Source organism: Dermacentor silvarum, chromosome 3, assembly GCF_013339745.2.
Source record: "Dermacentor silvarum isolate Dsil-2018 chromosome 3, BIME_Dsil_1.4, whole genome shotgun sequence".
In the NCBI taxonomy this organism is placed as follows: Eukaryota; Metazoa; Arthropoda; class Arachnida; order Ixodida; family Ixodidae; genus Dermacentor; species Dermacentor silvarum.
Window position 1 is genome coordinate 131,275,104 of NC_051156.1, and position 15,337 is coordinate 131,290,440.

The 15,337-nt window shown below is 49.0% G+C and overlaps 1 pseudogene; it reads left to right on the plus strand.

Annotated features, from left to right (window-relative positions):
- Positions 1 to 2,764: 2,764 nt before the first annotated feature.
- Positions 2,765 to 15,080, plus strand: LOC119444019 (uncharacterized; annotated as a pseudogene).
- Positions 15,081 to 15,337: the final 257 nt, after the last annotated feature.

Consider the following 15,337-nt stretch of genomic DNA (forward strand, 5'->3'; position numbering starts at 1 on the left):
AAGACTATGCAGCGCTTTCGGGCCCAACGTTAATGACCCTGCACAGCTAGAGGCATCCGACATATACACCCAAAATGCCTAAGAATACGAGCGCCGCATCACAGAACAGGCCAAACAAATGGCACCGCCGGAGTAAAAGCGTCCCACCCCAGCAGCGGCGTGACATGGCTCAGCCGTTACGAAGACTATGCAGCGGTTTCGGGCCCAACGTTAATGACCCTGCACAGCTAGAGGCAACCGACATATACACCGAAGATGCCGAAGCATAAGAGCGCTGCATCACAGAACAGGCCAAACAAATGGCACAGCCGGAGTAAAAGCGTCCCACCCCAGCAGCGGCGTGACATCGCTCAGCCGTTACGAAGACTATGCAGCGCTTTCGGCCCCAACGTTAATGACCCTGCACAGCTGGAGGCATCCGACATATACACCCAAGATGCCTAAAAATACGAGCGCCGCATCACAGAACAGGCCAAACAAATGGCACCGCCGGAGTGAAAGCGTCCCACCCCAGCAGCGGCATGACATGGCTCAGCCGTTACGAAGACTATGCAGCGCTTTCGGGCCCAACGTTAATGACCCTGCACGGGCAGTGGCAACCGACATTTACACCCAAGATGCGGAAGAGTATAAGCGACGCATCACAGAACAGGCCAAACAAATGGCACCGCCGGAGTAAAAGCATCCCACCCCAGCAGCGGCGTGACATGGCTCAGCCGTTACGAAGACTATGCAGCGGTTTCGGGCCCAACGTTAATGACCCTGCACAGCTAGAGGCATCCGACATATACACCCAAGATGCCGAAGAATAAGAGCGCTGCATCACAGAACAGGCCAAACAAATGGCACAGCCGGAGTAAAAGCGTCCCACCCCAGCAGCGGCGTGACATGGCTCAACCGTTACGAAGACTATGCAGCGCTTTTGGGCCCAACGTTAATGACCCTGCACAGCTAGAGGCATCCGACATATACACCCAAGATGCCTAAGAATACGAGCGCCGCATCACAGAACAGGCCAAACAAATGGCACCGCAGGAGTAAAAGCGTCCCACCCCAGCAGCGGCGTGACTTCACGAACCCGCCAACATGGGCGACATGGCCTAGCCATTACGAAGACTATGCAGCAGTGTCGGGCCCAACGTTAGTGACCCTGCACAGCTAGAGGCATCCGAGATTTACACCCAAGATGCGGAAGAGTATAAGCGACGCATCACAGAACAGGCCAAACAAATGGCACCGCCGGAGTAAAAGCATCCCACCACAGCAGCGGCATGACATGGCTCGCCGTTACGAAGACTATGCAGCGGTTTCGGGCCCAACGTTAATGACCCTGCACAGCTAGAGGCAACAGAGATTTACACCCAAGATGCGGAAGAGTATAAGCGACGTATCACAGAACAGGCCAAACAAATGGCACCGCCGGAGTAAAAGCGTCCCACCCCAGCAGCGGCGTGACATGGCTCAGCCGTTACGAAGACTATGCAGCGCTTTCGGGCCCAACGTTAATGACCCTGCACTGCTAGAGGCATCCGACATATACACCCAAGATGCCAAAGAATACGAGCGCTGCATCACAGAACAGGCCAAACAAATGGCACAGCCGGAGTAAAGCATCCCACCCCAGCAGCGGCATGACTTCACGAACCTGCCAACATGGGCGACATGGCCTAGCCATTACGAAGACTATGCAGCAGTGTCGGGCCCAACGTTAGTGACCCTGCACAGCTAGAGGCATCCGAGATTGACACCCAAGATGCGGAAGAGTATAAGCGACGCATCACAGAACAGGCCAAACAAATGGCACCGCCGGAGTAAAAGCATCCCACCACAGCAGCGGCATGACATGGCTCGCCGTTACGAAGACTATGCAGCGGTTTCGGGCCCAATGTTAATGACCCTGCACAGCTAGAGGCAACAGAGATTTTAACCCAAGATGTGGAAGAGTATAAGCGACGCATCACAGAACAGGCCAAACAAATGGCACCGCCGGATTAAAAGCATCCCACCCCAGCAGCGGCGTTACATGGCTCAGCCGTTACGAAGACTATGCAGCGGTTTCGGGCCCAACGTTAATGACCCTGCACAGCTAGAGGCATCCGACATATACAAAAAAGATGCCTAAGAATACGAGCGCCGCATCACAGAACAGGCCAAACAAATGGCACTGCCGGAGTAAAAGCGTCCCACCCCAGCAGCGGCATGACATGGCTCAGCCGTTACGAAGACTATGCAGCGGTTTCGGGCCCAACGTTAATGACCCTGCACAGCTAGAGGCAACCGAGATTTACACCCAAGATGCGGAAGAGTACGAGCGACGCATCACAGAACAGGCCAAACAAATGGCACGGCCGGAGTAAAAGCATCCCACCCCAGCAGCGGCGTGACATGGCTCAGCCGTTACGAAGACTATGCAGCGGTTTCGGGCCCAACGTTAATGACCCTGCACAGCTAGAGGCATCCGACATATACAAAAAATATGCCGAAGAATACGAGCGCTGCATCACAGAACAGGCCAAACAAATGGCACAGCCGGAGTAAAAGCGTCCCACCCCAGCAGCGGCGTGACATGGCTCAGCCGTTACGAAGACTATGCAGCGCTTTCAGGCCCAACGTTAATGACCCTGCACAGCTAGAGGCAACCGAGATTTACACTCAAGATGCGGAAGAGTACGAGCGACGCATCACAGAAGAGGCCAAACAAATGGCATTGCAGGAGTAAAAGCATCCCACCCCAGCAGCGGCGTGACTTCACAAACCCGCCAACATGGGCGACATGGCTCAGCCGTTACGAAGACTATGCAGCGGTTTCAGGACTGACACTGTCATGAGTAAGACGCCAGCGGCGACATAAAAGAAGAAAAGGACGAAGTAAACGGAGCGTTCTGAACGGCATGAGCGCGCGAGGCGCGTGACCTGAGGTATGGTCGAGGGAGAAACGGCACTGAGCGAGCATTGTTGACGTGGCTCTGGGCCAGGAAGGTCGCATCGCCAGCTCCGCTCTGGCGACGGGAGACTTGGGGGTCTGGCCAAGTCTGTGACGCGGGCGGTCCAAGGTGTGGTCGTCGACCTCGGCAAGTTCGAGTGAGGCTCCTGGACCGGCGGCAGCCTCTCGCGGCAGGACCGGGCACCCCAGAGAGGACGCCTCTTCCACGGCAGACCAGCACGTTTGATGATCCCCGGAACGCCACGTCGGCACTCGGGAAAGGAGCTGGACGGAAGTGGCACGTCGCTAGGCCTAACCCGTCAAGCCTTCCGGCCACGTCAGCAACAGCGACCGGGTTATACAGGCTTCGGAGGCGAACAAGTTCAAGGACCGACTGCAAGGCAGCCACGACTATGCGACAGTCGGCGAAAGCAACGACTTTAAGAAAGGTCCAACGAAATCCCCGCCGGGAGAATACGAGCAACGAGGACGAACGGAGTAAGGACGATCCATTCTTGTAGTAGGCCAGAGTTGCCAGACGTTTGTGTAGGAAACGCCCAGAATCAGTGTGGTCTGAATTAAGGACACGTTTAGTGATTATTAAGGGTTAGGTTGTACATGTGTTAGTATTTTTCCTGCAGCGTGTTTTAGTGTGCTTAAGTTTATGGTTATGAATTTATTAGGTTGTACATTTTCCAGTATTTATTTCTTTAGTGTAGTTTGAGTTTTTAGTTTGAGGTTCTTGGGTTCTGTGTGAGATTAAAATCTGCTTGCTGTGTGGCCATGCGTCTTCCCTCTCCATCTCTCATAAGACCCGCACGCTCCCGAGATCGGTGACAAGAACATCAGACACAAGTGTCGGAAGACAAGCAGGTATGCTCGCTACTGTACTGCATGGGCCCGGAGGCCCGCCCGCTTCACGAGACAATCTCGCTCGACGCCCAGTCGCTCGCCTCATACCAAGCCGTTGCCGCCCATTTCACTGAGCACTTCGTGTACCCTCCAAATGAGCTTTGCAAGTCATCGTGGTTCCACAGACGTGTTCAGCTACCCAACGAAAGCATCGACACGTACTACGCAGAATTGCGCAGGATAGTTAAGCACTGTAACTATCCCTCAGCTGCTGTCGAGGAAAGACTCGTACGCTACCGGTTCATCATCAGCCTCCGTGACTACCGTCTCTCGGACCAGCTGTGCCAAAACGCAACTTAACACTCAAGGACGCTTGGACACAGGCCCATCAATCCGAAGACGCCGACAGGGAAAAGGCGTCCCAGAACCACACCGAGCACTCCCGGGAGCTCAACCTCGACGCTACAAAGGCTAACAAGTTCCCCTCTCGTCGTCGCTCTGGAGCCAAGCCTCGTTTGCCGCAAGCAGACCGCTCATTCAAGCCGTCCACATGTGAATTCTGCGTCCGCGCATCGGTACCTCAGCCTGCCAACCTCGCAGAACCAATGGTCCCCTCGGACAGTCTGTGCAACAGTCCCCTGCAGTGAAGGACCGCAGTGACGGTGTGATACGAACACGTTACGGTCGGCATGTTCCGCCACACCGCTTGAACTTGTGAAACTTCTGACACGGTTGGCTTCCCGAGTCCTCCCGTCTGACCTTCAATGCTGCAAGGGCGGAGATGTAGAGGTCGCCACAATTCAGCCCCTTGTGTTAATTTAAGCTGCCACCAGAGTGTGGCACCCTTTGTAACTTGTGTGTGTGTGTGCCTATATATGTTCAGGCCCAATAAAGAGCACGGTTACGTCTTCGTCTAGGCAAGCAGCATGTACAGAGGGGTCCACTGTTAAAGGGAACACCGGAGCGCGTGGCGTCTGCTCTGCGCCACCGCCGGCCGGCGGCTGAAACAAGTTTCGCGCAGGCGCAGTGAGCGTAGTGGGCGGTGCTCGTTCGTCGTCTGCTACCGTCTGGTGCCGCACTTAGGATCGTCGCGGAAAAGCAGCTCGCGTGGTTCGTACTTGAAAGCAGCCACTTTCCTTCCAGCTGGAAGGAAAATCACGGGATTGATCTATAATCAAACAAATGTCCCCTTGCACACCAGCAGCAATGACGCTGCTGTCTTTTGTTCGCCTTCTTGATACATACATAAAGCACTGCCCGCTTCAGAAAAGGATAAGTGTGGACTTCGTTCGCCACTAATCCCCGATGGCTCGAGTGCCATACGATGAAAGGCAGCGTATTGTTGAACTGTGGCAAGGGAAGTACAGACAACGCGCTATTACAAAACTAACGCAGAGGCCGCTCAATACAGTTAATAGAATAGACAGTCGTCAGCGTGTGGCGCTGCATGACAAAGGATGGCCTCGGGCCTCTCGTCAGCTTAGAAGGAAAATTCACGGCCGACAAATACTGCGATGTCATCGAACAAGTTGCGCTCCCTCATGCTGCAAATAGTGCTTTCCAACCGCATGACATCTCCCATGTGCACACGACAAAAGAGCTTGATCACTTCTGCTGCATCACCAAGTGAAAGTTCTGGGCTGGCCACCGCAGTCTATACTTGAACCCCATAGAAAACGTTTGGGGTACCATGAAGAAGGCCTGAGCAAGTCAATGTCTGCACGGGCTCTCCGCGGACAGCCTTTGGAGCGCGGTCAAGGCCGAATGGGAGCGTTTGAAGCAAAATTCCTCATTCTGTGGAGGCCTTGTATGCAAGTCTTCCTTCTAGAATGAAGGCAGTGCTGGAGGCAAACGGCGACGCAACCAGATATTGAGCGACGCACGGGTTTTCTTTATTTGTTTTGACACATGGTTTTCTTGAAGCTCAAGATGACGGCTGTTTGTAGGAGCGCATTTTACGTCAAGTCCTAATAAAACGGTTATTGCGCTCAGTGTTTTGAAGGCGTACCCAAAAATGCCTACCGTAATCAGAAAGGCGCGATTTGTAAACGTAAACAACCTAAAGGTCTAGAACGATTTGGCATGCTGCTAAACTTCAACATCTACTCGTAACTAAAATATCTGCAACTGCGGGAGTTCAAAACGTTACGCATGCCAATACATTTCTTCATCGATCTTACACCGCTGTGAATTCTACTGAATGAGCTTCAATGGCGCTTGTGGATTCTTTGTTCAGCATATATATATACTCACAGCAGTGACTCCAATATGCCTTAGCGCGCATGAGATGGCCACTATACACGCAGAAATACTGTCTATTATTGTTGTGTCCCAAAGAGACAGTCTGCCAAAAATTGTCATGTTTTCCTTGCGAGTTCGAATGGCAGAAGAATCTGCGAGGTAATATTTTGCCCCGTCTAATTCTCGTTCAGCCTTGCACCGGCTAGCTATCCGAGTGTGACCATGCAGCCTCCGGCAAACTTTCAGAACGCGTGAACCGGTTGCTTTGCGACGATACGAAGCGCGGCTGCAGACGGTAGCAGACGACGAAATAGCACCGCCCACATCGCTCACCGCGCCTGCGCGAAACTAGTTCTAGCCGCCGGCCGGTGGTGGCGCAGAGCAGACGCCACGCGCTCCAGTGTTCCCTTTAACAGTGGACCCCTCTGTACATGTCAGTCTGTCTCTGTGTTACCGTGGCCCCGCAGCACTAACCACGCGACACTGCGCACCGATCATCAGGCTTTAACTGCACTTCTTTTAGCCAGTGCAGTAGGGCAGCGCCCACTGCGTACTTCAAGGTGGTGTGCCAGACTACTATATTATAATTTCACCGTACAATACTGCAAGAGTTCGAATAATATAGTAACCGATGCTTTGTCTAGATTACCTCTCCCGCTTCCCACAGCTGAGAAACTGGAGGAAGAAATAATTTCTGTAGGTTGCCAATTTCATTGCTGATGGTTGGCCTACCAGAAAGGCTTTGCCTCGAGAGATTGTGCGTTAACTTGTAGTCAAGGATGAACTCTCGTCTGTTGAAAGGTTAATCTACCGCGGTGAGCGGGTTGCCATCCCCGAGTCTTTTAAAAATAAGTTTACACAGCTGGCACATGAAAATCATTCAGGAATAGTTAAAACAGCAGCTCAGAGAAAGGTACTGGTGGCCCTGCTTGGACAAGCAGGTTGAAAATGCAGTGCAAAATTGTTACATCTGTGAGTCTGCAGATAAATCTGCAAAACCAGTATTTGCTCCGCTACAGCCAGTCCCTTTTCCAGAAAAGGCACGGGAAAAGCTAGGTAGGGACATTGCAAGTCTGTCACATACTCCTCCTGACTGCAGATTTGCAATAACATTGGTCGATTATTATTCAACATGGCCTGAAGTCTGTTTTGCATGTCAAGTCACTTCAGACGCTGCCAAGACCTTTTCGTCAGCAGTTTTCAGTATAGAAGATTTTCCTACATACATAGTAATGGACAATGGTCAACAATTCAAATCGCAACAGTTTGAGGCTTTTCTTGCAAAGGGATTAAGCATCTGTGTTCGTTCAACTGCTATCAGCAAGCTAATGAACAGGTAGAACAGGACATTAAAGAAGCAAATCCAGTTGTCACAGCTTGAGCGTCGTCCATTGAAAAAAAGCCATCACTGATTTCTTAGGCACTTACAGGTTCACTGTACAGGCATGGACAGGTTTGTCTCGTGCTATGCTTTTACATAATCGACAGCCTCGTTCATCCACTGAAAAAGCGGATCTCCAACTCAACAATTCTAACTCCTCTTCAAGCCCTCAAGTTGTGCGGACGAGGGTATTCTGCAGGCAGCAGTACATGAAGCAGCATGTGGACGACAAGAGGGGAGGGAGCAAAGTCGCCTAGGTTTCAGATTGGAAACAAAGTTAAGGTGAGAATGCCAGGGAAACATCCTAAATATCGAGGTCCTTTCACGGTGCTATTACAGGTTGGTACTCATGCATTTAAGTTGAGTGATGGCAATATTTGAAACGATTCGAAGTTGGTACTGGTACATTCAGAAAAAGATAGCGATGTAAATTGAGACATACAGTCACTGGTAAATACTTCTTTCTCACGACAGAACTCGCAGTACTTTGCATATGAAAGCAGCAGTCCAGCAGTCAAACAGTCTTTTCCGGAAAGGCAATGTGAAAAGGCACATCATCAAATGCTGACATGCCCAGTCAATGTACACCGCTCACAGCATCAACTGGAGAGCCTATTACAGAATCTACTTCTGTCCAGGCGCCAATTCAATGCCCAGCTGTGGTGCCCAGCCAAAAGCTTTCATTTCGCCTAATAGGCGCGAAACTGAATCAAAGGGTGCAATGCAGGCACTATTACAACAAACGACTGACGTGCCCAGTCAACATGCAATGTTCTCATCTAACAACAACAGACATATTTCTGAGCCTTTGCGCTCCCATGCACTTAAAGATGAGAGTTCACTCTCAGTTCCTGAGGAGCATGTCACTGAGTCATCCGACTCTTTTGTATCTTATTCTTCCACAGATTCATCTGGGGGGCGCTTTAGCGAGCCCGAGAGCACAAACATTAAGTTATTGTCTTCGTCTCCAACTTTGGCTGGCAAGCATTTCAGCGAGCGTAAATGCTTGAATTCTAAGTCAGTGTATCCGCTTCCAGCTTCGTCTGGCAGGTGCTTAACTGGGCAGGAAAGCCCGCATACTACCTCATACTACCTCTTAGCCATCAGTGGCTCCAATGCAGGGCACTGAGCCCGCATCTTGTACGGCTCGGTTACCTCGGCAGTCAAAGAGACGCCGGAAGAGACGACAACATTTCAAGGGCCCCTAAACCACCCAGAGGTCGAAATTTAGTTGTGGCGTTGCAGTTGTCCACGAGTCCACAACGAACACGTAGCCACGAGAATTTTTCGAAATAGTGCCATAATAGCGGAGTTACACGTGTTTGATGATCGAAAAACGGCCCTCGCTCATTTCGCTCTTTCCTTTGCTACTCTCCTTGTCGGCTGGTCTCTCCTCCTCGCCGAGTGCTCCTCCAAATGTCACGTGACATACGTCCATCGCCAACGCGCTGTCCATTTCCGGTTAAGGCACGTCTACGCTAGCGGCAAATATACCGACGGCGAACCGGCCTCCAGTGCTGTAGAACGTCTGCTGCGTGAGAACAGTCCAAAGTAGACAGCAGTTCGGCCGGCGCCCCGCCCGCTGCACGATCACTGGGCCAATCGACGACCGCGAAGCTGCGCGCCTTCGCCACCGGCAATGAAAACATCGGCTGCAGCTCAGCTGCAGTGCACGGCTACCGCCGGGAGATGACGGGCTCGGCTGTGCTCGCATCACAGCAGACGGCACCGCTAATATTGGCGTATTTTTCTTCTTTGTGTACAATTATTGCGAAGAGCGATAACAACGATAAGAAAATATTGCGGCTTGTGAGTGTCGGTATTTCATTTCGAAGCGCCGTCCGTTTTAGCTTTGAAGGGAACCAGAAAAGGCCTAGCGACGATATCGGTGCCGTCGAGCGATCAGCGGCGGTGAGGCTGCCACACAAATGAGTCCCGGTCTCATCCTCTCTACGTACGGCAAGGAAATCTCGCCGTTCGCGAGCAACAACCGCTGTCGAACTGCGGCCCGCGAATGGCAAACGGCGTGCGACAAGTTACCGTGCCGGTAACGTGGACTCAGCGTTTCTCGGCTACCCGGTGTTGCTGCGCTGCTAGCCCGTGTTATGCGAAGCGTACCGCTATAGACCCTGTGTTGCGCGCACATCTGGAAAGGCCAACACTGTCGCACTCTGTTCACGCAGCTAATCAGACCGCTAAGCACGACTGTGTTGGAACACGAGCGATTTGGCACTTGCGTTGCAGCTGTAATTACCGATTCGCAAGGGCGCACAAACCAGCCACACAACGAGGAAGAGCAGAAAGCGCGCGTACCTGCCAGCAGACTAACTGGAAGTCATAGGTCCTTATTCAACCAATGGATATCGTTTCCGCAGTTGACATCAACAGATTCCCCCAGCTGACATCGCGCCGACTGCAAGGGATACCGGAAAGGTGAGGGGAGGACGGCATTGTTTTTTTTATTTTGTGGCGCTCCTGCGGCGCGTAGCACTGCAGCGTTTGGCATCGTTGATCGTGACAGCATTCTGAACTCGATGCGCGTTTACTTGAAATGTTCAAAAAAAAAACTGGGGTGGTTTAGAGGCCCTTTAAGGGATTTTGTTCCCTAATGTTTGAAATTTTTCGGTTGCAGTGTTTGTTTATCATTTTAGGTGAGTTACATTTTGTATTTCATGTTCATGATTGTGAAATTGGGTTTGACTGTCTTTTATGTTTATTGGCTACAGTAGCCATTGTATGTATCTCTGTCATATATTGCATGTCAAGAAAGTGTGCGGTGATTTTTGTTTAAAAAAATAAATAACGAGTGCCTAACTTAACAAATGCTACCAATTTTCGCAGGGTGGAGAGAGTTAATGTGACATTACAACAGATATAAAATGTCAATGTGCCGATTTTTATTTATTAAAAATTGTATAAGGTTATAAAAGTATTGAAAGTTGGGCGAGTTCAATTACATCAAAGGTCGTATTTCAAAACAAGCGCTACGCATCCTAAACCAAGCCCCTCACTCACTTGAGAAGCAAATCACTCTTGTCTGGTTCCCAGCGCACGCTGGCGACGTACATCCGCACCTCACCAACCTCAACGAGGTCGCTCACTCCGTAGCACGAGGCCTTGTCAACCGTGCCGGAGACAGCGCAGGTGCACCCGCGGAACGCGATCGCCTCACCAGCTACAACGACCTCACGAAATCATTCTATCTCAACAGAAGAACCTTCCCCATCCCTAATCACAAACTCAACAGAGCACAGGCAACCACCCTTCGCCTGTTACAGACAAACACGTACCCCTCACTAACACGTTACCACAGGATCTACCCGGACACCTACCCTAGTAACATTTGCAAGATCTGTAAGACTGAGGCAGCATCGCTTCCCCACATGCTATGGGAATGTAAAAACCAATATCCGACAAATAATACCGTGACCCTCTCGTCGAGATGGCACGCCGCCCTGCTCAGCTCCCAACTCGACGACCAACTCTGGGCTACCCAGCTAGCCTGCGAGGCGGCGAAGAGGCAAGACCTCGATGTCCCCACGTGGGAGGCCTAGGCCTAGCCAGCTAAATTGCTGGTTTAAATAAAAGTTTGTTCCTCCTCCTGGGCGAGTTGGTAGCTATTCATCTTGAAACTGCAGCGCGCACACAAGAAACGAGGTACAAGGTTGTTTACATTCCCTGCTCTGCTTAAGAGGAGAGTTATCAGATATATTTTCCCAGATATAATATGTGAATGCTTATTATGCACTCATTAACCAGTGTATAAAGTTGTTTACATACCCCGCCCTGCTTAATAGAGGGGGGATGATGTGATATCGCGGTTTCGGTTTGAAACCAATGTAATCTGCTCCCAGGGAGCGCTGTTGCAGCTTGGCATGCCTATTTAAGCAGCTGCCTCCTTCAATAAAGTGTTCACCTCAGTACCCGCATGCATCTGCGTCAGTTTGTTCGGCTGCCGTCCCAGCGTGCCCGGCGTGGCGTCCATGGCAGCTGTACCGATACAACAGGTGCATCGCATTTTCATGTTACATTTCATTTTCACGAGTGCGAAATAGGTGTTTCAGTGTTTTTGATTCATTATCGGCTGCGTTACCCATTCTATGTGTGGGAGTACCATACTTTGTCATGCGTTGCACATCAGGAAAGTGTGCGGTGTTTTTTTTTTTTTTTTAAGAGTGCCTAGTTAGTCTTCAATGTGACAGATGCTAGTATATTTCGTGGGGGGGAGAGAGTTGCAAAGAGTCCATAAGGCAGATATATTATTTTTCTGAGTTACAACATTGTATGTGAATGTTCATACTGTTTACTCATTAACAATTGTATAATGTTTAAATTCCCTGCTCTACTTAAAAGAAGGGGAATCGCAGTTTCAGTTTCAGAACCAACGTAATCCACCCACAGGGGGTGCCGTTGTAGCCATTCAGGGCTATATAAGCTGTGATTTTTGAATAAAAAGACGTCTTTGCCACGGTACCTGCCTGCGTCTCTCTGTTCGGCCGCCATTCCGGCGTGCCCCTGCGTTTCTGTGTGCACAGCACTGGCACCCATGGCAGCCGCGTCGACAACAATTATGAAGACAGTACATACACACTGCTAGGTACCGTATAGTGCAGAATATAGGTCGAGGTTGTTTCCAAAAAATATTACTAAAAAGTCACCCCTCAACTTATATACCGGTCCTTGGCACAATCTCAATTGTCATCTGGCAACATGTGGGAGCCGGAGACCTTTTGGTAGCCGCATCGTTATCGCCTCCATGTTGATTAACGCACTGACACCCAACCACGACCTCCTCTATAAACTTCCGACCTGCTCATGCCGACGCTGACGCCAGATTTGCTTTTGCTAGTCTAGTTTTTTTTTTTATTTCATCAAACTGCCTCCGCATGCTGTAGCGCCAAACCTTACCCCTATCGCTTCGCTTTCAGTGCTTAAGCAAGCTGCGGTCTACCAAAAGCAATCGGATGCCTTGCACGGATTGGTGGACCTTGGGGGTGCTGAGGTGGACTTTGGCTTAGAAGAGCAACTGGCGACTCACCTGCTCTTTTTCACCTTTGTATGACTGTCTACCCACTACAGGTATATGGGATATTTGGCTAGTGCCAGTGAGTGTCACGTGGACCTGTGCAGATTGTTTTTAATCCCTGAGAGGAATATCATGTCTTTCACCTCACACTTAGTGCTTTTAGAAAAAAACAAAAAAACTGCAGGCTCCCTGTGGGGTATTACTTCACGAAATGTTTGACAAGAGAGCAGCTTGAGCTCCTTGCTCTGAAAGGGATGAAATCTGTTGAAGAAGCTGGCTTTCAGGTCGTGAGGTTAGTTGCTAATAACCGCAGCACTAACTGCAAGTTTTTTTTGCCAGCTTGTCTGGAGGCCGTATACGCCCTGTTGTCACATCAGTACCTAGTTGCTAAGTCAGATTTTCGGTAAAGGTTGCAAACCCTTTTATTATGGATAAATAACATAACTACAAGATGTCCCGAAAGCAAAATTGAAATGTATACTGTTAACAGTTTCACTGACTGCGCCAACAATACTGACCGATTCGTTCCAGCCACCCCCTTAATCCAGATAGGCCACTCTTCCTATAATTTGATTATTGCCATGTCATGAAAAATATCAGAATTCAGTTCCAGGACACGAGAAGAATTTTCAGGAATAATGGAGCGCTGATCGTTCCAGACTACCCGAGGTAAAAATGTCTCAGAACTTATAGTGTAATGTTGCATTTTGTCACAGGAACCTACATGACATACAAGAGAAGTAAGGTGCATTAAAGCTCGTCAGGTGCTTGACGAAAAAGCACCTTTGGCCGAGTTTTTTTAGATGTCTGTTGCCAGGGCTGTTGCCATCTTTTCTCCTCAGGTAAAGCACACCATAATCGTTTATTTATTTCTATAAATTTATTTCTATAACACACATTCCTCACCGCTACAATTTGGCAATGATTAACCCGGTCATATTCAACCGGAATATAATTTCATTTTAGGTCCCATCAGTCCTCAGGTTTCTAGAAAATCATGGACGGCAACTTGGTGCCCGTGGATTCGACCGGTGTTTTCCCACCATTGAATTTATGAAGCTTGTATATAAGTGGTTCACTCTCCAAAATTTCAAAAGCACATTATTCTGGTTGAGCAAGGACCCCTTGCGGATGCCCTTCTATGGTCCAGATGACGAAAGGTATGCCAGCTGATAAACTGCTTGTAATTGCCATTTATCTTGGATTTATGTAAAAGCATGAGTGGCCGCATTTTAATTTAAATGTATGGTTTTGTACATGTTTTTGCAGCTTATGTACATGCTAAGCAACATTTTCTAACTGATCACATTATACATCACTTATTCCAGCAGGCTTACTTGGCCCGGAAATGAGTGCCTTGCCTATTTCGAAAAATAGAAAAAGGATGCCGCATACAAGCTGGAGTTCTTGTCTGAGGAAACTTATGAGGCGCTAAGAATCACGACGATGTCAACTGTTCTTTGCACCAGGCATCTCCTTGCCCTTGGATTTCATTTCGTTTTAACTGGAAAGTGCTCGAGCGATGATGTGGAATCCTTGTTTTCAACTATCCGACAACTCAATGGGTCAAATGACCAAACTGATGCCTATGCGGCACTGTTGTCGCTTCAGAAGGTTTTAGTTACAGGTATCAACGTGGGCAGCGTGATAGGCTTCGTTGGGAAGGCAACAAAACTTGCCCTCCTCAAGCTGCGCCAGTGGCAACACCTGAGAAAGACATCAAGAAGCTTCTGCTTCCTCACCTGGTTGCACTGGAGAACTACCCAAGTGTGTTTGCTTCATTTTATTAGTTATCAGCGTCCATTACTCACACAAGTTTCTGTAATGAAAACATGCATGTCATGAAGGTAGGGAGAAAAGTGTATCCAAAGGTTTTAGTACTTTTGTGCAAAGCTGACATGCAGCTGCATCAAAATGAGAAATTTTGAATGGCAGTCAAAAGTCCCTTGTCGTTACAGTTGCTTAGTAAACTCAATGGCTGCTGCTTTTCGACACATTTACAAATTGCTCAGATTAGTTCACTTTGCTTAGATGATGCCACTGCTACAGCAAAGGCAGACTGTTTTGTATTACAATTTTAGATGTTGCTACTGAATCATTCATACTAATTGTGCCATTATTCTCTAACCTTTCTTCGTCTTCCCAGGTCCACCCCACCAAAGTTTGCGAACGAGCACGCTGGGACTGATTGATGGCTTCTGTATAAGAGCTGTGCAAGATAACGTGAGCTGCGAAGGCTGATTGATTGTCAAAAATACAGTTGCCAAAATGTAGCTCTACCACAATTGCTCTGATTGCAGGAGTTGACCGGGGAGGGCTTTCTTATCCCACTGTGGCATTTGTCGGGTTTGTGAGCCTACTTGAAAGTACTGCCTCTAGAGTGGCTGCTGTCCTTGTGAAACCATGGAAGTAGTTTTCCAGCGCAGGGCTTCCGGCACTTACGAAGAATCCTCTGTTTGATTGCAGCATGAATGACAGTGTGTCGCACAAAGTGGCTCTCCTGAATTTACTTCTGCGAAAATTCATGAGGCCTTTCTTGGCAAATTTTTCAAATAATTTAACTGAGAGACATGCAAAAAGGAAGCTGCTCAACAAAAAACATTTGTCAGGAAAAGTTCTGAAAGTTTAAGTGTATTTTTTTACTCGTCCTTGTGAGTTTTAAATCCCATGCACTTTCTTTCCAATCCTATTGTAGCACTGCTAAAAGGTATCTGATGAAATTTAAGCACAATTGCTCAGTTTCTTCAGAAATGTGATACACGCTACTGTTTTTAAGTATGGAACTTAAAAACTGCATTCTGTAGTTATGAGCGTTTTTTTTTTTTTTTGCTTTTTTTTGCCATAATGGAAGTTTCAGTGTGTTCTTTTGACTGTTTCTTTCCAATGAAAATGCTTTGCATTGCTGTTGATAATG